General features: G+C 39.4%; 1 protein-coding gene and 1 long non-coding RNA gene across 6 annotated transcripts in view; one reads left to right on the top strand and one right to left on the bottom strand.

Annotated features, from left to right (window-relative positions):
- The window catches only part of MED6 (mediator complex subunit 6), a 62,482-nt gene that overhangs the window by 11,466 nt on the left and 27,425 nt on the right, over positions 1–23,591 (top strand). The gene's annotated exons all lie outside the window — the stretch shown is intronic.
- LOC103795828 (uncharacterized) overlaps positions 8,475–23,591 on the bottom strand; it is an 86,725-nt gene continuing 71,608 nt past the window's right edge. For 3 of the 5 annotated variants that reach the window (XR_013521348.1, XR_013521345.1, XR_013521349.1), the window contains 2 exons: positions 23,011–23,046; positions 21,376–21,557 (listed from right to left, as the gene is read on the bottom strand). This is a non-coding gene — a long non-coding RNA (uncharacterized LOC103795828). Of the gene's footprint in view, positions 11,484–13,047; positions 13,197–13,881; positions 13,996–21,375; positions 21,589–23,010; positions 23,047–23,591 lie in introns of those variants that run through there. The other 2 variants (XR_013521346.1, XR_013521347.1) reach the window with 2 other exon arrangements.

Here is a 23,591-nt window from a genome sequence, read left to right as displayed (position 1 = left end):
CTTCAGGTACAAAACATCAGTGGACCCAATCCAGAAAAAGTGTTCTCATTGTCCAGGCCTCCTTATCAACCAAAAGACTGGCAGCTGGTGTTATCCTTTTGTTATAAGGCTCAGGGGTTAACAGGTTTATAGATAAGGGCAGTCATGATTATAAACCCATCTGCATTTCCATAAAACAGTGGAGTTAGCTTATCCCTTCCTGCCTTAAATTCTTGTGCTCACTTCTCTTCCATACTAATAAATATCCTTCATGGCATTTTATTTTTAAATAGGGCACTTTTATCTGCATTAAAAACCTGTTCAGGCAGATATCCTTTCTCCTCAATGATTTTCTTAATGGTATCTGGGAACTGGTCTGCTGCTGCTTGGTCGGCAGAAGCTGCTTCTTCTATCTTGACCTTCTTTTAAGCCAAACACCTCTTTGTAAAATTGTCAGAACGTCTTTTTCTGACATTAAATTCTCCGCCTTTAGATCCTTCACCCTCCTTTTGATTTAAGTTGTCATATAATGACTGCACTTTTTTCTTGAATCATCTTAGAGTTGATAGGTACACCTTTCTTATAGTAACCCTGCCCCCGCATAAAAACTGCATTTTTTTTCTTTCTTTTTTTTTGAGATAGAGTCTCATCTGTCACTTAGGCTGGAGTGCAGTGGCACAATCTTGGCTCACTGCAACTTCCACCTCGTAGGTTCAAGCAATTCTCTTGCCTCAGCCTCACAAGTGGTTGGGATTACAGGTATATGCCACCACACCCAGCTAATTTTTGTATTTTTAGTAGAGTTGGGGTTTATATTGGCCAGACTGGACTCGAACTCCTGGCCTCCAGTGATCTGCCCACCTTGGCCTCCCACAGTGCTGGGATTACAGGCATGAGCCACTGTGTCCGGCCTAAAGGCTGCATTTTAAATATAAGACAAAAAGGTATTTCACCAAAAGTGCAGGGTTTTGCATCTGCTAGTACAGCTGCAGTGGTGGCTTTGCACATTTGGTTCCCCCCCTTTTTTTTAAACAGCATTCCTTATGGTGAATTCTTTTATTGTAAAATGGCGGGTAATTGCAGCTGCACACCTTAATCCACCATGCATATCAAGCAATTTAACTTTTTCCTGTAATGTCATGACTTTTCTCTTGTTCTCAGTAACACTTTGGCATCATTAGTATCACTTCACACGGATCCCATAATGTTATTCAGAGTTTATGATGTTGCGCTAAACAAGATGAAAAATACTTAAGAACCAAGAGTCACTTTTTATTGTGATGCACAATTTCCTGAAGAGAGGAACTACTCAAAGAGAGATGATTAGGGTGTTTTAAGTGACCACTCATAACACTTGAGCTCACTGCAATAATGAGAGAAGGTGGCTACAAAACTTTTACAGCAGTATGGTTTGTACCATTCATTTTACCCATTTATGATTTCATATGGCATCTTTACATTTGTTTACATTTCTCTCCACTAAGAATGGTGCCATGCACAGTCCATAAGTGTTTATGTGCATTTGATAAATTTTAACTTTTAATAATAGATTTTTATATATTTTATGGTAATAAATGATAAAATAGACTAGTGTTTATATATACTTATGCAATCATGATAGACCTTTTTTTAAAAAATATTTCTAGGCTATGTAATTTGTCTGCAGTTTTTGTAGATCTCCAAAAAATTTTCCAATATACTTATTGAAAAAAATCTGCATATAAGTGGATCCATGCAGTTTATTGTAATTTATTTTCATTTTTATTTTTTGAGTAGTGCCATCTTGGCTCACTGCTGCCTCCTCCTCCTGGGCTCAAGCAATCCTCCCACCTCAGTCTCCCAAGTAGCTGGGACTACAGGTGTGTGCCACCACTAATTTTTGTGGAGCTTTTTTTGTTTTGTAGAGATGGGGTTTTGCCATGTTGCTGAGGCTAGTCTCAACTCTTGGGCTCAAGTGATCGTCTACCACAGCCTCCCAAAGTGCTAGGATTACAGGTGTGAGCTGCCACACCTGATCTCTATGCAGTTTAAACCTGTGTTGTTCAAGGGTTAACTGTATTCTGTTGGTTATGCCAACTAAATCTGATGCAAGTGGTAGACCACACAGCTTGTGAATACCAGGAGGTGAGAAATACTGAGGAGACACTTTAGAGGCTCGCTACCTAAAAGTGAAGAAAGCGTTGTATTTTGTATTGCACCTAGCCATATACTAGAGCCTAAGAAGCCATTTGTGTTATATCAAAAGAAAAAATAAAGGAAGTTGACCATTGATCACAATAACATATACAAGTATACATTTTTATTACAAAGGTCAAGATATTGAAAGGAATTTAGAGCTCAAAGCTCTTTAGGTTTTTCAATTTTCTGTAAATTTAACTTTCTACTTTTAAAGTATAGGAACATTTTTAAGATGTTAAAATATCACTGGCTCCTGGAACATTTCTTTGAAGTTACTCTGATAATAGGAAGGGTACATAAGATTGTGCTGTCAATCACTACCTTAATGTTCCTTAGTTTTGTTTTGTTTTGTTTTTTTTTTTTTTTTGAGATGGAGTCTTGCTCTTGTCACCCAGGCTAGAGTGCAATGGTGCAATATTGGCTCATTGCGACCTCTGCCTCCTGGGTTCAAGCAATTCTCCTGCCTCAGCCTCCCAAGTAGCTGGGATTACAGGTACCAGCCACCATGCCTGGCTAATTTTTGTATTTTTAGTAGAGAAGGGATTTCACCATATTGGCCAGACTAGTCTCAAATTCCTGACCTCAAGTGATCTGCCCGCCTTGGCCTCCCAAAATGTGGGGATTACAGGCGTGAGCCACCATGCCCAGCCAGATTCCTTAGTTTTTAGTCTTTTGGAGGCAGGATTTGTGTGCTGCTTTGACAGTATTGCTAGTGACAGAATCTGGTGGAGTGGTGCAGACGACAGGGTCCAGTGACTGCCAGAGGTAACATGCTGCCTGCACTGTGGATTTACTGTATGATTTGGGGCTCTCTTCCTGCTTATGCAGCCTTGAGTCTAGTTATTTAGCTTACATGGTGATTCTGAGACCTACTCCCTAGCCTTCTTTTCTTGTGTATTTTACTTATTTATGTTAGCAAACTAACATAAATATGGATATGGAGTACACCATCATATCCGGCTAATTTTTGCATTTTTAGTAGAGATGGGGTTTCACCATGTTGACCAGGCTGGTCTTGAACTCCTGACCTCAGGTGAGCCACCTGCCTTGGCTTTCCAAAGTGTTGGAACTACAGATGTGAGCCACTGCACCTGGCCCTGAAATTTTTTTTTATTTTTTAGCTCAAGTCTTGCTCTGTTGCCACACTGGAGTGCAGTGGTGCAATCTTGGCTCACTGCAACCTCCGCCTCCTGGGTTCAAGTGATTCTCCTGCCTCAGCCTCCTGAGTAGCTGGGACTACAGGCTTGCATGCCCAGCTAATTTTTGTATTTTTAGTAGAAGTCAGGGTTTCACCATGTTGGCCAGGATTTTTAAGTGTAGTTTAGTAGCATTAAGTATATTCACATTGTTGTGCAAACATTACCACCATCATCCCAGAACCCTTCCCATCTTACAAAACTGAAACTCTGTACCCACTAAACACTAACTCCCTCCTCCCACCAGACCCTCATAGTGTTTGTAAACACTTGTGGTAAAAAATGCATGACGTGGAGGAGGATCCAAGATGGCGGATCGCTAACATCTCGGGATTGCAGCTCTCAGTTAAAGCGCAGAGAACTAGAGGACGCCACACTTTCAGGCAAATTCAGGTCGCTCACGGAGCAGAAGATCCCCAGTGGAGGAGTCACACGGGTAGCCAGCACGACTCTTGTGACTGGCGCAGCGGTTTCGCCAGCACCTCGGCGCAGCAGCTCTCAGCGCAGAGTAAACGAGACTGGTTCCCCTTCTGACCAAGGTTTGGAGCCCCAGGAAGGCAGAGTCGCCTATTTCGGACACAAGAAGGAAGCCAGACAGGAGAATCCTGGGCAGAAAAGCACCATCAGTCTTAATGCCACTGTTCTGGCCCTGGGAACTAAAACTTGGACGTCCACTCAAGAGACCTAATCTGAAAGTTGGTAATTTCAAAGGCGACAGGAGGATAAATTTACAATCATGGGAAGAAACCAGCATAAAAAGGCTGAGAATACTCAAAATCAGAACGCCTCTCCCTCTAAAGAGGATCACAGTTCCTCATCAACAATGAAACAAGACTTGATGGAGAACGAACGCATCCCAATAACAGAATCACACTTCGGGGAATGGATAATAAGAAACTTCTTTTTTTTTTTTTTATATATATATATTTTTTTTGGGGGGGGGAAGGAAGGGAGGGAAGAAGGACGGTAGGGAGGAAGGAAGGGATGAAGGAAGGAAGGAAGGGAGGAAGCGGGGAGGGAGGGAGGGAAGGGAAGGAAGGAAATCAAGCAATGAGAGAGACATTGCCGACCTGGATCTAGAGGTTTACAAGTTGATTTCTTTTTTTTTTTTGAGAGAAGGAAAGAAAAAAAATAAGTAAAGGAGAGGAAGAAAGAGGAAGAGAAAGAGGGAGAGTAAATGGAAATATTGCTTTATTTTGAAAAAAATTGGGTATTATTAATGGCCAATCAATGTTTCATTTAAACTTATGGGTAGGTGTGATGTGGTATTGACAAGAATGTATATTTTGTGTATTTGAAGTGGAGAGCTCTATAAATATTTATTAAGTTTACTTGTTCCAGATCTGAGTTCGAGTCCTTGATATCCTTATTAATTTTCTGTCTCATTGAGTCTAAGTCTCTATGTATCTGGGTGTTAGGATCGTTAGCTCTTGTTGTTGCATTGATCCTTTTACCACTATATCTTTGTTGCTTTAAAATCTATTTTATCCGCTACGAGATTTGCAACTCCTGCTTTTTATTTATTTATTATTTATTTTTGCTCTCTATTTGGTTGGTAAATCTTTCTCCATCCCTTTGAGTCTTTGTGTATCCTTGCATGTGAAACAGGTCTGGATGTAACATGCCATTGGGTTTTGGCTGTGTCTTTTGATTGGGGGATTTAGTCTATTTAAATTTAGGGTTACTGCCATTTGATGTTAACTGGCTGTTTGATCCATTCGTTGGTGTAAATTCTTCTTTATGTTCGTGTTCTTTACTTTTTGGTGTATTTTTAGAAAGGCTAATACTGGTTGTTTCTTTCTGTGTATAATGCTTCTTTCAGAAGCTCTTGTAAAGCAGGCCTGGTGGTAATAAAATCTCTGAGTTCTTGCTTGTTCATAAAAGATTTTATTTTTCCTTCAGTTGTGAAGCTTAGTTTGGCTGGATATGAAATTCTGGGCTGAAGGTTCTGTTCTTTGAGGATGTTGAATATTGGCCCCCACTCTCTTCTGGCTTGTAGAGTTTCAGCTGAGAGATCTGCTGTAAGTCTGATAGGCTTGCCTTTGTGGGTAACATGACCTTTCTCTCTGGCTGCCCTTAGTATTTTCTCCTTAGTTTCAACCCTAGTGAATCTAACGATTATGTGCCTTGGGGTTGCTCTTCTTGAGGAATATCTTTGTGGTGTTCTCTGTATTACCTGGGGTTGAATGTTGACCTGCTTTGCTAGTTTAGGAAAATTTTCCCGAATAATATCCTGAAGGGTATTTTCCAGCTTGGATTCATTCTCTCCGTCACATTCAGGTAAACCTATCAAACGTAAATTTGGTCTTTTCACATAGTCCCACATTTCTTGGAGACTTTGCTTATTCCTTTTTATCCTTTTTTCTCTAATCTCGTCTTCACGTTTTATTTCATTAAGTTGGACTTTGACCTCTGATATCCCTTCTTCTGCTTGAACAATTCGAGTTTTTAAACCTGTGCATACTTTTCCGAGTTCCTGTATTGTATTCTTCAGTTCCATTAATTCACTCATACTCCTCTCTAAGTTGTCTCTTCTCAATAGGATCTCATCAAACCTTTTTACAAAGTTCCTAGTTTCTTTACGTTGGGCTACAACATGATCTTTTAACTCACCGAAGTTTGTTATTATCCATTCCTTGAAGAGTGATTCTGTCATCAGGATGCGCTCGTTCTCTATCAAGCCTTGTTCCATTGTTGATGTGGAACTGTGATCATCTTTAGAGGGAGAGGTGTTCTGACTTTGCGTGTTCTCAGCTTTTTTATGCTGGTTTCTTCCCGTCATTGTAAATTTATCCTCCTGCCGTCTTTGAAATTACCAACTTTCAGATTAGGTCTCTTGAGTGGGCATCCAGGTTGTTAGTTCCCAGGACCAGAGCAGCGGCGTTAAAACTGATGGTGTTTTTCTGCCCAGGATTCTCCTGTCTGGCTTCCTTCTTGTGTCCCTAGTAGGTGACTCTGCCTTCCCGGGGCTCCAAACCTCGGTCAGAAGGGGAACTGGTCCCGTTTACTCTGCACCGAGCGCTGCCGCACCGAGGTGCCATCACAGCCGCTGAGCCAGGCTCTGGTGTCGTGCTGGGGGCCCTTGTGGGTCCTCCGAACCTGTTTACTGTGCTCCAAGAGCTGCCGCGCCGAGGTGCCCGCGGAACTGCTACGCCGGCCACGAGAGTCGCGCTGGCCACCCATGTGTTTCCTCCACTGGGGGATCTTCTGCTCCGTGAGCGACCAGAATTTGTCTGAAAGTGTGGCATCCTCTAGTTCTCCGCGCCTTCCCTGAGAGCTGCAATCCCGGGATGTTAGCGATCGGCCATCTTGGATCGTTCCAATAAGAAACTTCTGTGAGTTAAAAGAACATGTTGTAGCCCAATGTAAAGAAACTAAGAACTTTGAAAAAAGGTTTGATGAAATCCTATTGAGAATAGACAACTTAGAGAGGAATATAAGTGAATTAATGGAACTGAAGAATACAATACAGGAACTCTGAGAAGTATGCACGGGTTTAAACACTAGAATTGTTCAAGCAGAAGAAAGGATATCAGAGGTCAAAGTCCAACTTAATGAAATAAAACAAGAAGACGAGATTAGAGAACAAAGAATAAAAAGGAATGAGCAAAGTCTACAAGAAATGTGGGACTATGTGAAAAGACCAAATTTTCATTTGATAGGTGTACCTGAATGCGAGGGTGAGAATGAATCCAAGCTGGAAAATACCCTTCAGGATATTATTCGGGAAAATTATCCTAAACTAGCAAAGCAGGTCAACATTCAACCCCAGGTAATACAGAGAACACCACAAAGACATTCCTCAAGAAGAGCAACCCCAAGGCACATAATCATTAGATTCACCAGGGTTGAAACGAAGGAGAAAATACTAAGGGCAGCCAGAGAGAAAGGTCAGGTTACCCACAAAGGCAAGCCTATCAGACTTACAGCAGATCTCTCAGCTGAAACTCTACAAGCCTGAAGAGAGTGGGGGTCAATATTCAACATCCTCAAAGAACAGAACCTTCAGCCCAGAATTTCACATCCAGCCAAACTAAGCTTCACAACTGAAGGAAAAATAAAATCTTTTATGAACAAGCAAGAACTCAGAGATTTTATTACCACCAGGCCTGCTTTACAAGAGCTTCTGAAAGAAGCATTACACACAGAAAGAAACAACCAGTATTAGCCTTTCTAAAAATATACCAAAAAGTAAGGTACACCAACATAAAGAAGAATTCACATCAACGAATGGATCAAACAGCCAGTTAACATCAAATGGCAGTAACCCTAAATTTAAATTGACTAAATCCCCCAATCAAAAGACACAGCCAAAACCCAATGGCATGTTACATCCAGACCTGTTTCACATGCAAGGATACACAAAGACTCAAAGGGATGGAGAAAGATTTACCAACCAAATGGAGAGCAAAAATAAATTAATTAATAAATAAAAAGCAGGAGTTGCAATTCTCATATTGGATAAAATAGATTTTAAAGCAACAAAGATATAGTGGTAAAAGGATCAATGCAACAACAAGAGCTAACGATCCTAACACCCAGATACATAGAGACTTAGATTCAATGAGACAGAAAATTAAAGGATATCAAGGACTCAAACTCAGATCCGGAACAAGTAAACTTAATAAATATTTATAGAGCTCTCCACTTCAAATACACAAAATATACATTCCTGTCAATACCACATCACACCTACTTATAGGTTTAAATGAAACATTGATTGGCCATTAATAATACCCAATTTTTTTCAAAATAAAGCAATATTTCCATTTACTCTCCCTCTTTCTCTTCCTCTTTCTCCCTCTCCTTTACTCATTTTTTTTTTCTTTCCTTCTCTCAAAAAAAAAAAAAAAAAAAAAAAAATAAGAAAAAAGAAATCAACTTGTAAACCTCTAGATCCAGGTCGGCAATGTCTCTCTCATTGCTTGATTTCCTTCCTTCCCTTCCCTTCCTCTCTCCCTCCCTCCTCCCTTCCTCCCTTCTCCCTTCCTCCCTTCCTCCCTTCCTTCCTTCCTTCATCCCTTCCTTCTTCCCTCCCTTCCTGCCTTCCTCCCTTCCTCCTTCCCTCCCTTCCTGCCTTCCTCCCTTCCTCCCCCCCCAAAAAAAATGCATGACGTAAAATTGACCATTTCAACTATTTTTAAGGGTATGGCTTGTCTACAGTATTACATATAATTGCTTTGTTGTGAAACAAATCTCCAGAACTTTTTCATCTTGCAAATCTGAAACTCTATACCCGTTAAAAAACAACCACACTTTCCCTTCTTCCAGCCTCTGGCAACCACCATTCTGCTTTCCATTTTTTTTTTTTTTTTTGAGACGGAGTTTCGCTCTTGTTACCCAGGCTGGAGTGCAATGGCTCCACCTCCTGGGATCAGGCAATTCTGCCTCAGCCTCCCGAGTAGCTGGGATTACAGGCACGTGCCACCATGCCCAGCTAAGTTTTTGTATTTTTAGTAGAGACGGGGTTTCACCATGTTGACCAGGATGGTCTCGATCTGTTGACTTTGTGATCCACCCACCTCGGCCTCCCAAAGTGCTGGGATTACAGGCGTGAGCCACCGCGCCCGGCCTGCTTTCCGTTTTTATGTATTTGACTACTCTAGATACCTCATATAAGTGGAATCATATTGTATTTGCCTTTTGTGTGTGTGTGACTGGCTTGTTTCACTTCATAAAATGTCCTCAGGTTTTATTCATGTTGCAGCATGGGACAGCATTTACTTCCTTTTTATATTAATAGCTGAATAATATTTCAATGTATGTAATACTTTTGCTTATCTGTTCATCTGTTGATGGACATTGGATTTCTTTCACCTTTTGGCTTTTGTAAATAGTGCTGCTGTGAACATGGTGTACAAATAGCTCTTCAAGACCTTGCTTTCAGTGGTTTTGGATTTGTACCCAGAAGCTGGAGTGTTGGACCATATGAGTTTTGTTTTTAATTTGGTGAGGAAAATCCATACTGTTTACCATAGTGCTTGCACCATTTTACAGTCCACCAACAGTGCACAAGCGTTCCAGTTTCTTCACATCCTTATCAACAGTTTTTATTTTCTGAGTTTTGTTGTTGTTGTTTGGTGTTTTGGATAGTAGCCATTTTAATGGGTGGTCAGTAATACCTCATTATGGTTTTGATTTGCATTTCTCAGATAAATAGTGATGTTGAGCATCTTTTCATATGCTTGCTGGTCATTTTTATATTATCTTTAGAGAAATATCTATTCAAGTCCTTTGCCCATTTTTATGTTGAGTTATTTGATTTTGTTGTTGAGTTGTAGGAGTTCTTTATATATTCTGGATAGTAAGCCCTAATTAGATAATATGATTTGCAAATATTTTATCTCATTTTATAGATGTCCTTTTCACTATGTTGATTCTGACCTTTGATGCACAAAAGTTAAGTTTTATGTAGTCCCAACTGTTTATTTTTGCTTTTGTTGTCTGTGCTTTGGGGGTCATATTTCAGAAATCATTGCCAAGACTAATGATTTTCCCCTATGTTTTCTTCTAAGAGTTTTATAGTTTTAGATCTCATATTCAAATCTTTAATCCATTTTTGAGTTAATTTTTGCAGAGTGTGAAACAGGTTTCCAACTTCATTCTTTTGGATGTGGATATCCAGTTTTCCCATCACCATTTGTTGAAGACTCTGACTCAGATGACTTTACATGACCTTTCTTCAAGTTTGCTGACTATTTCTTTTGCCCGATCAAGTCTGCTGTTGGATCCTTCTACTAATTTTTTTAGTACAGTTATTATATTTTTCAGCTCCAGAATTTGCTTGGTTCTTTTTTTATAATTTCTGTCTCCTTGTTGATATTCTTATTTGGTTCGTGCATCATTTCCTTGATTTTATTTAGTTGCCTGTCAGTGTTTGTTATCTTTTTGATACCATCTTTATGATAGTGTTTGCTATCTTTTTTTAAAGCATCTTTATGATAGTCATTTTAAATTCCTTTTCAGGCAACTCATGGATCACATTTCTTCAGAATTGATTTCTGAAGTTTTATTTGATCATTTGGGCCACATTTCTTTGTTTCTTTGGATATCTTACAATGTTTTGCTAGTACTTGGGCATTTGAAGTCCTTTTTCAGTCTTTGGCTTCATAGAGGAAAAGACCTTCACCAATCAGCCCTGCTGGGGGATCTAGGACCTCTCAAACTTTTTCTGCTCTCTTACTCCTCCTGGTGTCTGCCTGTGGAACTGCAACTCTAACCTGCTACTCACCTCTGTTTTTGGTGACTTCCAAATGCTTGACCTGGTCCTGTCAGCACTGATTTCTGTTAGGTGAGACGGAAACTAATCCCTTGGGCAGCCCCCAGAGAAGCCAGAACATTGAGTGCGTGGTTCATTATTCTGTTGATTCCCAAGTTGCTCAGGTTTATGCCACATAAAGGAAAGGACACAGATGGGAATGCCAGATGCTGCAAAATTGTCTATCCATCTTGCCAGAATCCTTCTTTGTTTTACAATCACCTGGGTGCTGTAGCTTCTCAACCTGTCTCCGGAGTTTTCACAGAGTTATTCTGGTCTGAATATTGTTAACTCAGTTGGGTTAACAATAACTGTGGGGAAAGGAGGGCCTGTATCTTCCTATTCCCCCATCTTGCTGACAACACTCCCTCCCACTAAAGTCTTTTAATCAATTCCCTTTGGATTTGAGTAACTGAGTGATATAATGTAGTTCCTTTGATGTCCTAATGTTGAAACTAGGATGTCATCAAGGTTTGATGTGTGAAAGGGGCATTTCAGACCCAGAAGTAGAGACCTCTTTCTGAACAGGTGGCTATTTCCATGTGCCTCACATCACACTCTTGACTACCACAAATGTTTGAATTGTGTGGGATCACTCTGGTTGCCCTGTGATAACTATGGAATATGGGTTCATAATCATGGAGCTCCTGAATATGGCCAGATTTCCCTTTCCTTCTCTTTTACCCAAGATCTTTTCATATCTGCAGAATTGCATCTGAACTCCTCCTGCAGATTCTGCTAGTGCTGCAACAGTCCATCACCAGCCAGGTTAAGCATCCATTATTTATTTCCTGTTTTTGTATTCTGCCCCGGTCCTTCCATATGTAGAGGTGCTGAGACTTTGTTGGTAAACTCAGGACTAGAGTGTGGGCCTAGGAGGAAGGTATTTGGACACAAGGGTGGGTAGGACAGAGAGAAAAAATTAGGATGAACATACAGCTTTGTTTCCTCTTAACTTTCTTACATAAACCAGATAATCTTACACTAGGACTGTAAAATACCTGCCCTGTCAAAACGAGAAATTCAGGGCATTCTAAATTCCTCCAGTAAATAGAAGTTTAGGCTCACTGGTGGGGATTAAAGAGGCTGTTTAAGGATAATATTGAGAGAAATATAAAAGCACATATTATACCACAGACAGAATTTACTAAGTTTCCCTTCTTTCTTCTTTCCTTTTTCTCTTCTTCAAGTCTTTCTTTACTTTCTATTTGCCAGTAACCAAGTTGCATTGTATTGATAGATATATTGAATTTTCATTAAGTATTTTTCTGTGCTAAGAAGTAAAGAGACTGTATTTTTTTAAGTTGGCTGTTACTTAAGTTACAAAGTGAATTCCTTCTCTTCTACATATTAAGTTGGCTCTGATAATGCTACTACCTTGTAATATGGATTCATAAGCATAGAGCTCCTGAATATGGCCAGATTTCCTTTCCATTCCTGTTACAAAGTAGGAATGCTACGACTTTATAGCTCATTATCAGAGCCAACTCAGAATGTGGAAGAAGAGAAGGAAGGTCTGAAGAAAAATTCAGAATCAGAATTGTTAGATCTGAATTGTGGGGCTGAGAGAGCAGTTCAAAGTTGTTGTGGGAATTGGGGCCTATCAGACAGTTAGAGGGAAAGTACACTAAAAGAGGCCAAGTGTTCATTTTGCAATCTAACCTATTAGCTTAGAGACTTTGGGGAGTACCATGCTCAGGATTTATTTAAAATATGTTTTTTTAAAAAACTAGGATTATCTCCTTTACCAATCCTCTTTCAGTTAAAAAAACAAAACCAGAGAAAGGTAAAATATTTTTTGTTTTGTTTTTTGTCTCGATATATCTGGGGTTTGGAAATCTTCCTGAGCACTGAGAGGGAAATCTAGCCACCCAAATGTTTCTGTGAGCCGAAAGAAGAGCCAATAGCGTACTGCTTGGTGAAGCAGAGGCTGTCAATGGCTGGAAAGGTGCTAGACTCTTTCAGAATCTAGCTGGGGAAAGTGGGGTGACTCAGCCCTTTTCCTGTACGTATAGGGTTGAAAAATAAACCTTTCCGTCTCATTTTGGCCCTGAGCCAACCTGTAGTGTTTCACCTGCCCCTTCCTCCTCAGCTACTTCCAATGCTGAGGCCAAATAACTTTTTAAACCAAGTTGAATATAAAGTTTCTAAACTTAAATATCCTAATATTGTAAAGTCTATATATCATTCAAAACCATAATTTTAACAGTATATCTTATGTGAGATAAAATGTGATAAGCCATCATGATACAGGAACAAATCACAGAATCTTTGAATAGATGGTGAGAGGTGAGTAGGAGAAGAGGGTCCTTAGAGGTCACCTAGGCCAAAGTATGGTGATTATAGTGAAGTCTCTGAAGTTAGATTTTTCATATTCAAATCCTGGCTCTGCCACCTGTCACTTGTGTGCATTCAGCAGGTGACAACTTCTCTCACCTTCAGATTCCTCATCTTAAAAATGGGGACAATTGGCCGAGTGCAGTGGTTCATGCCTGTAATCCTAGCGCTTTGGGTGGCCGAGGTTGGCAGATTGCTTGAGCTTAGGAGTTTGAGGCCAGCCTGGGCAACATGATGAAACCCCATCTCTACAAAAAAATACAAAAAAAATTAGCCAAGCATGGTGGCTTGTGCCTGTAGTCCCAGCTATTTGGCGGTGGGGATGGAGGGAGCGGTGCTAATGCAGGAGGATCACTGGCACCCAGGAGGTCGAGGCTGCAGTATTCCATGTTTGTGCCACTGCACTCCAGCCTGGGTGACAAAGTAAGACCCTGTCTGAAAATAAAACGGGGATAATAGTACACTTACTTCATAAAACTGTCGGGAGGATTAAATGCTAAAATCTTGTCAAGTGTTTTCATTGAATTTCTAGGGCATAGTAAATACTCCACACAAGTTAGTTATTGTTGAGGTAAGTATCATCACTGACACAAGTAAAAGATAAAAAATAGGAGTCAGGATAACATTGTTATTAGGGCATTGGTTCTGTGACCTTGGGAACACTATTTAGCCTCTCTAAGCTCTGGTATGCTCTCATCGCATTGCTGTGAGGCTTACACAAAACAATATTGTCTCTAGTTTAATATCAGCCCAAAGTCAGGGTTACTATTTAGTCAAAACTGAGACACAGAGAGATTTACTGCCAAACTAGAGAAACACTGTAGTGTTCCCTAAAAATGGAAGTGGGGGCAGGGGAATGTAGAAGATTTGGTGTTGAAGCAATCCCACTAAAGTTTTGTGGTCGACGTAACTGAGGTTTAGGCAAGTGCTTACCATCATTCTAGTTTTGGCTGGGCTCTCCTTCCCTGGAAGAATGCCTAATTTTGTACAGTGATGAATTAACATTAGGGAAGGGAGTTCATTGGACTCTTTATGTGTCTGTGGCAGCTGCAAAGAAAGGAGAGGTTTGGCATTACCCTATTTCAAGCACTTAGAAAGTCAGTTGCTGTTGTTTCCAAAAAACAAGATAATCTTTATTACCACTCTCTCTAAGTCACTTCTTTCAGATGTAGCCCAGTGTAGCGATTACAGTGAGGACTCCGTGATATAGTGAGTTGACTGGAATGAAAAGCATCTAGAAGAGCGTGGCAAATAGGATTTCCTTCGTAATAAACACCAGGGTTTGGGTCACTCATGCTCTCAGACTACTCTGCTTCTTCCCTCATGGCTCTGATTACAATATGGTTTATCAGTGTTTTTGTCTGTATCCCTCACTAGACTGAAAAGTCCAGACTATGACTATCTTACTCACTTCTATTTCTCCATCACCTAGCACAGTGATTGGCAAAGGAGGTTACATTGTAAATATTTTTCGAATGAATAAATAAATAACACAAAAATATCCTTTTATAGTGTAGCTCTTTTAAGGTTAAATCAGTCACATTTAGTGATGTTAACATGTAATCAGAAATGGAAAGATCCTGAAGTTCTCTCTTGATCTGCATCTCCTGCTAATCCATCATTGGGAATTATCGTCCCATCACATGCTCCAGTGCATGTAGCCTATAAGAGGGAGTGGACCAAGTGCATGATGCATGAATCTTGAAATGCTGGTTATAACAACAGCTTGAGATGTCAAAAGTTTTCATTTTATACAGATTCATGAACCTAAAAAGTCACTGAGATTCTCATGAGAATACTTAGAAATGACATTTGACCCACTATTTTGCATTGAATAACCAATAAATATTTATTGAATATGTCATAGTATGTGTTGCACCATATTCTGAACATCAGACAAAAATCCTGGCCTTTGAGCTTTTATACACATATACACATACACACACATACACATACACACACACTCTCTCTCTCTTTTTCTCTCTCCCCCCCTTTATTTTATTAAAAATTTAAATTTATTGTATTAATTTGCATATTATTATACATAATTATGAGGTTTAATTTGACGTTTCAATACCTATATATGTTGTAGAATGATCCAATTAGAGTAGTTAAGGCATCCATCACCTTATGTACTTATCATTTCTTTGCAGTGAGATCATTCAAAAGACTCTCTTCTAGCTATTTTATAATATGTGATTTTTTTTTTTTTTGTGACGGAGTTTCGCTCCTGTTACCCAGGCTGGAGTGCAATGGCGCAATCTCGGCTCACCGCAACCTCTGCCTCCTGGGTTCAGGCAATTCTCCTGCCTCTGCCTTCTGAGTAGCTGGGATTACAGTCACACACCACCATGCCCAGCTAATTTTTTGTATTTTTAGTAGAGACGGGGTTTCACCATGTTGACCAGGATGGTCTCGATCTGTTGACCTTGTGATCCACCCGCCTTGGCCTCCCAAAGTGCTGGGATTACAGGCGTGAGCCACCGCGCCCGGCCTAATATGCGATATTTTACTGTTAACCATAGTCACCCTACTGTGCAATAGATGATCAGAATTTATTCCTTCTATCTAATCCTAACTTTACTCATTCACCAACCTCTCCTATCCTCCCTTCCTCATTTCTCTCTTCAGTATGGGGACACTGTTCTGTTCTCTGATTCTATGATACCTTTTTTATTTTTTTTTAGATTTCACATATGAACCATGCAGTATTTGTCTTTCTGTGTCTGGGTTACTTCACTTAACATGATGTCCTTCAGGTTCATCTGTATCATCACAGATGACAAGATTTCATTCTTTTTCTGGCTGAATAATATTCCATTGTGTCTTTATCCATTCATTTGTTGTTGGACATTTAGGTTGATTCCACATCTTATAGAATTTGGCTGTGAATCCATCTGGCCCTGGAAGGGCTTTTTTTTTTGGTTAGAATTTTGAAATTACGGATTCAATTTTATTAGTCATTATTGGTCTGTTCACAGTTTCTATTTCTTCCTGGTTCAATGTTGGAGGGTTGTATGTTTCCAGTGATGTATCCATTTCCTCTAGGTTTTCTAGTTCATGTACATAGAGGGGTTCATAGTACTCCATAATGATTTTTGTATTTCTGGGGTATCAGTTTTAATACCACTTTTCACATTTCTGGTTGCACTTATTTGAATCTTCTCTTGTTTTTCTTCTTATTTAACTAGAAGTCTATCAATTTTGCTTATCCTTTCAAAACACCAACGTTTTGTTTTGTTTATGTTTTGTGTCATATTTTTGGTCTTCGATTCATTCAGTTCCTCTCTCATCTTTATTTTTTCTTCCACTAGCTTTGGTTTTGGGTTGTTCCTGTTTTTCTACTTCCTTGAGGTGCAGCATTAGGTTACTAATTTGAGATCTTTCTATCTTTTGATGTAAGCATTTAATGCTATCAACTTTCCACTTACTGCTTTTCCTGTATCCCAGAGGTTTTGGTATATTGTGTTTTTATTTTTTGAAGATTTTTAGAAACGTTTCTCAATTTCGTTGTTTATCCAAAAGTCATTCAGGAGCAAGTTGTTTAGCTTCCAAGTTTGTGTAGTTTGGAAAGTTCCTCTTGCTATTGATTTCTAATTTTATTCCACTGTGATCTAAGATGATACTTGATATGATTTAGGTTTTTAAAAAATTTTATTGATACTTGCTTTGTAGCCAAACATATAGTCAATTTGGGAAAAGGTTCCATAGAGAGATGAGAAGAATGCATATTCTATGGTTGCTGGAAGGATGTTCTTTAGATGTCTATTAGGTCCATTTGGTCTAAAGTCCAATCAAAGTCCAGAGTTTCTTCATTGACTTTTCTGCCTCGGTGATCTGTCTAGTGTTGTCAGAAGGATGTTGAAGTCCTCCACTATTATTGATATTCTGTTGAAGCAGCACAAAATGGATTAAGATACCCCCAATATCCAAACGCAGGGAAATGCTTGAAAAATTTTGAATATGTCAGGATGCTTTATGCTCACATATTTTTCTTCCTCTTCCTTTCTCCTTTCTTCTTATCTCTTAAATGTCATCTTGTATATGAAGCCATTGCTGGAAACCCCACGTTATTGTTTTCTAGTAGAATATTTTAATGACTAGAGTATAGTAATTATATAATAATAAATACAATTATTATTTTGTGAACAAATAAACAAACGGGTATGCCCCCCATTCACTAGTAGAAAAATGTGTGTTTCTTTTGTTTTGTTTTGTTTCGTTTTGGCAGGAGTGGTGGCTCAACTCTATAATTCCAGCGCTTTGGAAGGCCAGGGTGGGAGAATTCCTTGAATCCAGGAGTTAAGACCAGCCTGGGCAACATAGTGAGAATCCATCTCTACAATTTTTTTTTTTTGAAAGTGAGCTAGGCATCGTGGCTCATGCCTGTAGTCCCAGCTACTCAGGAGGCTGAAGTGGGAGGATTGCTTGAGCCTGGGAGGTTGTGGCTGCTGCAAACCATGATTGTGCCACTGCACTCTAGCCTAGGTGACAAAAACAGACATTGTCTCGGGGGAAAAAAAAAGGAGGAAAGTTGTTTGTTTTTAAAGCTACACTCCTTACCAGGAGAGCTTGTTCGTTCCTAATGAGATTCAATTACCACCTCTACACAACTAACTCCAAAGAAATTCCAGTTCTATATCTCTTATTGCTTGCCAGATATTCTGGTGGGAGAAATAAACCAGAGGCAGGGAGAGTAACCAGGAGTCTATTACAATAATCTAAGTGAGAGGTACTAAGAATGAGAACTGGGGACACGTTTAAGAGATTTCTGAACTATGAGTTGCCTCCAAGGCAGATGGAGGAGACTCTTGTCAGTGCTCTGAATTACACAGTATATGCTGCTGCCTACTTTTCTTGTGGCGAAGACTGACACAGTGAATGATGACAGGACTGGGGAAGGTCAAATATTTTCAAAGCCCCATTTTTTTTTCCTTTCTTTTTCTTTTCAAAGTCTGATGGGTGGGGAATCAGCAATTAGGAAATGAAAAAGAAAATTTCAGTTTATCTTTTCTGTACCCAAGCACTGGGTCTGATGTGTGGTCTTTGCTTCCCAGATATAGAAAATCAAGATAGCCAATACCCCTAGAATTGCCTGAAGTTAAAGCAGAACATTTCCTTATGCTCTTTATTCACAATGTGTGGTTTCTGGCAGGTTGGCATACTGGACACCTGAACCCACCCCATTTATTACCAGATATGGATACTCTTGGAGTGTGGTTCCAGGACTTAGTCCCATGTGTGATCTTTCAGGCCCTACCACAGGCAATTACAAGGTATTACCTGGCAGGCCTCATGGGAGAAGCTGCTCTCCCCACATCTGACTTGTTGTATAATTAGTACACTGTAGTTTTCTGGAGGGAGTTGCTGTTGATGATGTAGGCCCTTTTGGGCTGCAGTGCTAATATGCATAACTACATCTCCAGCTCAGGCACCTCCATTCAGAAGCCTCTTGACTGCCTGAGATACTTCCCAGGCAGCTCTGCTGAGACCTTGTTATTGTGGGCCTTGGTGAGGCAGTTTATCCACTTTGACTCCAGACCTTTTCACTCCTAGCCCTCCTCCACCGCCTTTCTTTCCATGGCCCTACAAGTCCATAAAAACAGGAATCTTTTGTTTGGAGCTCCTTGGTAGTGAAATGATTTCCCCTACCTGTGCTTCCATTTGACCATTGCCTGGCACTGTTCTATTGGGAAAAAAACACTAGGGAGCCAGTGTGTTTCTCTTTTGACTCTTGCCTGCACTGTCACAGCAAATGAATTGATTGTTACTTTCAGTTTGGCTTGTTGTCCTAATTGGGCACCTCAACACGTGGTAGCTTGGCACACATCTGTTTGGTTTCCCTGTCTTTTAAGTAGGAATAAGAATATTCCATTCCAGCCCCCTTCTATTATGGGCTCTGTGCTCTTTGAAATGAGAAATTTTATTATTATTATTATTATTACTTTGAGACGGGGTCTTGTTTTGTCACCCAAACTGGAGTGCAGTGGTGCAATCACAGCTCACTGCAGCCTTGACTTCCCCAGGCTCAGGTGATCCTCCCACCAGACTCCGGAGTAGCTAGGACTATAGATGCATGCCACCATTCCCAGCTAATTTACATATATATATATATATAGTATATATACATATAGTATGTTTACATATATATGTGTGTATATATGTATATATATCTATATAGTATATATGTGTATATATGTATATGTGTATATGTGTGTATATATGTGTGTATATATATGTATATATGTGTGTATATATATGTATATATTATAGAGATGGGGTTTTGACATATTGCCCAGACTGGTTCCAATTCCTGGGATCGAGTGATCTGCCCACCTTGATTTCCCAGAGTGCTGGGATTACAGGCATGAGTCACCACACCCAAGCTGAGAACTTTTATTCAATATACCATATATTCTACTTTTTCTTTTCATTTTACCAAGATTCAAATATTTCAAGAAAAGGAGAACAAATAATTCAGATGTACATTAGAGTACATTTGATAGCATACCAAAACCTCTAAAATGAAACAAATATTTTTCTTGACACACAGAATAATGTGATTAATTTTAGCCAGATGGAGAATGATTATGTATTAGCTACATGTAAATGAGATATGAGACACTAAGCAGTGACCCACTTCATAACTTTAAATTGTACAGATGAGAGTCTTTGCCCCATGGTGGTTTAATTATTTTCTTGGAAGACATTACACATCTTCATTCAGAAACTTAATGAATTTTACAATTACTCTTTCCTCTGAAGTCACAAGCGATGATTCCCCATCTGGATTGGTAAAGAACTCACAGCAAGAAAAATCACTGAAGTGTGAAAAACTCAGGACAGCATTCTTTTGTTGACCACTTACTACTTTTGCATGTACCCAGCAGTCCACTGAAGGGCTTGTACCTGTGTGCCTGGGGAAAGTGGGGAGAATGCCTGGGGAAAGTGGGGAGAATATTTCTTCTTTTACACCTCCAAGGTCTGTATCTTTATTACTTTGATAGTTCCTGCCTTAGTTTAGTTCACCATCACCTCTTGTCTGGATTATTAAGAAGTATTCCTTAATACGCATCCAATCCACCCTCCACACTGACATCTGAGTTCTCATTCTCCAGTGTAAGCCTGCATTGACTAGCCAGTGCCTTTAGAATCAAGTCAAAATTCCTACATGCAGAAGAGCCCTAACAAACGGGGCCCAAGTGTCCCTTCCAGTCTCATCTTCCAGCACTGTCACATTGTATGCACAAGGCACGGTGTATTTGCTCCTCTTGGAAGAAAATCCCTCCAACTTCTGTGACTCTTTATCAGCTCCCCCATCTCTTCCAGCCAGAAAATTGCCCATTCCTTTTCCTTTACCAGGAAAATCATACTCAACTTTCAGTACCTGGTTCAAAGTTCAGTTGCTGTGTCCAATATGTTAGAGGCAGAACAGCAAAATGGGAAAGAATAAGGATTCTGGACCCTTGTGCTCTTCCATTGATCATGTTTATAAGATGTGATTTGTTTAACTTTCCTAAGTTTCTGTTTTCTTATATGTGAGTTGGTGATTTAATAGTAACTACTATATCAGGTTGTTGGGAGGATTAAATGTGATAATATTTCTAAAGCACTTACGTTGTGCCTGGCAGTTCAAAAGTACTTAATATGTAAACATTAACTATTATTCTAGTTTTGCTGACATTTTCTTCAACCCTATATTTTAGCTTAACTGACTTTAAGAAACTTAATAAAATTAATTAATTTATTTTTGAGACAGGGTCTTGATATATTGCCCAGGCTGGGGTGCAGTGACTGTTCATAGGCACCATCTCACTACTGATCAGCACGGGAGTTTTTGCAGAGGTTTCCAACCTGGGGCAGTTCACTCCTCCTCAGGCAACCTGATGGTCCCCTGCTCAAAAGGGGTCGCCATATTGATGCCAGACTTAGTGCAGATGCCCAGTGGAGCTTCAGACACTACAGCCTAGAACTCCTGGGCTCAAGCAATCCTCCCTTCAGTCAAGTAACTGGGACTACCGGCATGTGCCACCACACTCAGTTAAAATGGCTTTTATACCTAGAATTATATTAGCTTGGGTGAATTGAATAACCAAGGTAACAGCATTACCAACTCTAGTTCATTTATTCCTTAATATTTACCATAGCTGTATGTCATGGAGTGTGGCTGAACAAGTTATATTGAACTGTCATGTGGCAGTGACCCTTGGAAGTATAACTCTATCAAGAACTATTAATCCGGGCTCAAGCTTTTTTATTTTGGGAATTCTGAGAGTCTTGTCAGGTATTTCTAGTGCTCTGCTCTAATAATAAGCAACATGAACATCACCAAATAATTTAAAGACTCTATCTGTTCCGTGAAAGGGCAAAGCAACTCCTAAATGCCAAAGATGATGAAAAAACAAAGAAGGAAGTGGACAAATCCACTTTGTTGGTTTTGGGTAATTTATTGTGGGAACTTACAGACAGAAGTGTGGTTTTGGGCATACACGAGATAGGTAGATCGCCGCACCCCAAGCCCCCAGACCCAGGGCTTATATCTTGAGAAGAAAACATACGTCCTCTGGAAGAAATGTGTAGGCAGCTTTGGGCATCACATCCTGTGATTTCTGTGACAACAAGGGTTGTTTTGGAGGAAACCTACAATAAATAGATGCTTCTACATGAAGAGAAATATATCAACTAGCCATTTTGGAGGCATTCCCAAACTCAGGGTTAGTTAGAAGTTACATGGCAGACTTGCTTTTAAAATAAAGTTACCCTTGTCCCCTAATACCTTTGTAAAATCTTTCTACCTATATGTGCTACGCCTATATGGAGAAAAATACTTCCATTGAATTTATACATACAAGGCTTATTTTTATTACCACTTCAAACTTACTCATTCTAATTTCACATATAATTTACTTCAATTTCAATTATACCTCAAATTCAAATTTATTTTCATTCTATATCAAAATATGCAGTGATCACTATGCTTTCCAATCTTGCTTTTGAAATCTGACAAATTCTTATATGTGAATACAGTTTTCTGGTAAGAGGAATAATAGATTTGCAACAAAAATTATGAATTACTTGTTTCATCTTTGAGTGTATATATGTGTACATATATGTCTTATTCATCTAAAATACAAACTTAAGCATGTTAAGAATAGAAGCATTTTCCATTATTTCATGCCTCCATGGGGGCTTTAGAGCTGACTGATATTCTGTAAACTTATAACATCTATTACATCATTTTTCACTTTGTATTATAATATTGAATTATATGGCCATTCTGTACCCACCCACAACTGACAGCTGAATACATAAATAAATGAAGACTGAAAAGATGAATTGTTTGTTTGAGTGATTTGTCCATGAATCAGACAAATATTTTCAGGTTTGTACATAGCATATTTTTTAAAATGCCCTGATGTTAACACATATACAGTATGGTTTTACACTGTTTACATGGGTTTACTGTGTATCTAAAAATTATGTACATTGATACTCTTCATTTGCATTTAACTCGAAGATAACTTAGCACAAACTGGAGACAAGAAAAGACACTGTATTATAAAGTCTATTATTTTCCATTTTTTTTCCCCTGCTGTTAAGGCTTATTTGGCTGATAGTGAAGTTTTAGAATCTTCTTTTCTTTCTTTCTTTTTTTTTTGAGTTGGAGTCTTGCTCTGTCACCCAGGCTGGAGTGCCATGGTGCCATCTTGGTTCACTGCAACCTCAGCCTCCCAGGTTCAAGCAGTTCTCCTGCCTCAGCCTCCTGAGTAACTGGGATTACAGGCATATGCCATCATATTCAACTGATTTTTAAAAAAAATTTTAGTAGAGATGTGATTTCAACATATTGGCCAGGCTGGTCTCAAACTCCTGACCTCAGGTGATCCACCTGCCTCGGCCTCCCAAAGTGTTGGGATTACAGGTGTGAGCCACTGTGCCCAGCCTAAAATCTTCTTTTAATCCTGATCTGTGAAATGACATTGAATCTCACTCTTGACCACCCATAGAAATGTAAATAAGTAGCTTACTTTTTGTGTCAAAATCACATAAAGCCATACTCACATGGACAGACACTGGTAGGGAGAGGGTCACTTTCATCTGGCAGGAAATTGAACAAAAACCCAGAAATTTTCTTATTAATAAATATCTGGTAAATATTCTTATATAAATATACACTATACATGAGCCCAAGAAAATAACATATTTCTTTATGTCCACATATTGTAGGTTTAGAAATAAATGTAAACTTCATGAAAACTCAACAGGAGGTAATTATTAGAGAATACAAACAACATAATTACCAGAAAGACAAGCCTGATATCAGGGTTACCAGGTGACCAATCCCAGGGGAAAGTAACATGAAATTGAATTGGAATACAGAGTCATTCATATAGAGTCATCCAATTAGCCAAATGCCTGGGCAGCGAGGTGTCTGAGAAGAAGTGGAATTGAACATGTTATTTTATGGTGGCTTAAGAAAATTTCCTAACAAGTCAGTAGAGAGATGATGAAGAGAAGGCGACTATTTGCTGACATGTTACTTCCTGTTTCCTGCCTTCTCCCTACCCACCTGTTTGTCTCCAACTAAAATTTTGTTAATCATCAATTGTCAGCATCCACAGAATAATAAACCCTTCTTTCAA

Source organism: Callithrix jacchus, chromosome 8, assembly GCF_049354715.1.
Source record: "Callithrix jacchus isolate 240 chromosome 8, calJac240_pri, whole genome shotgun sequence".
NCBI lineage: Eukaryota > Metazoa > Chordata > Mammalia > Primates > Cebidae > Callithrix > Callithrix jacchus.
This window is presented reverse-complemented; position numbering and strand designations above follow the sequence as displayed.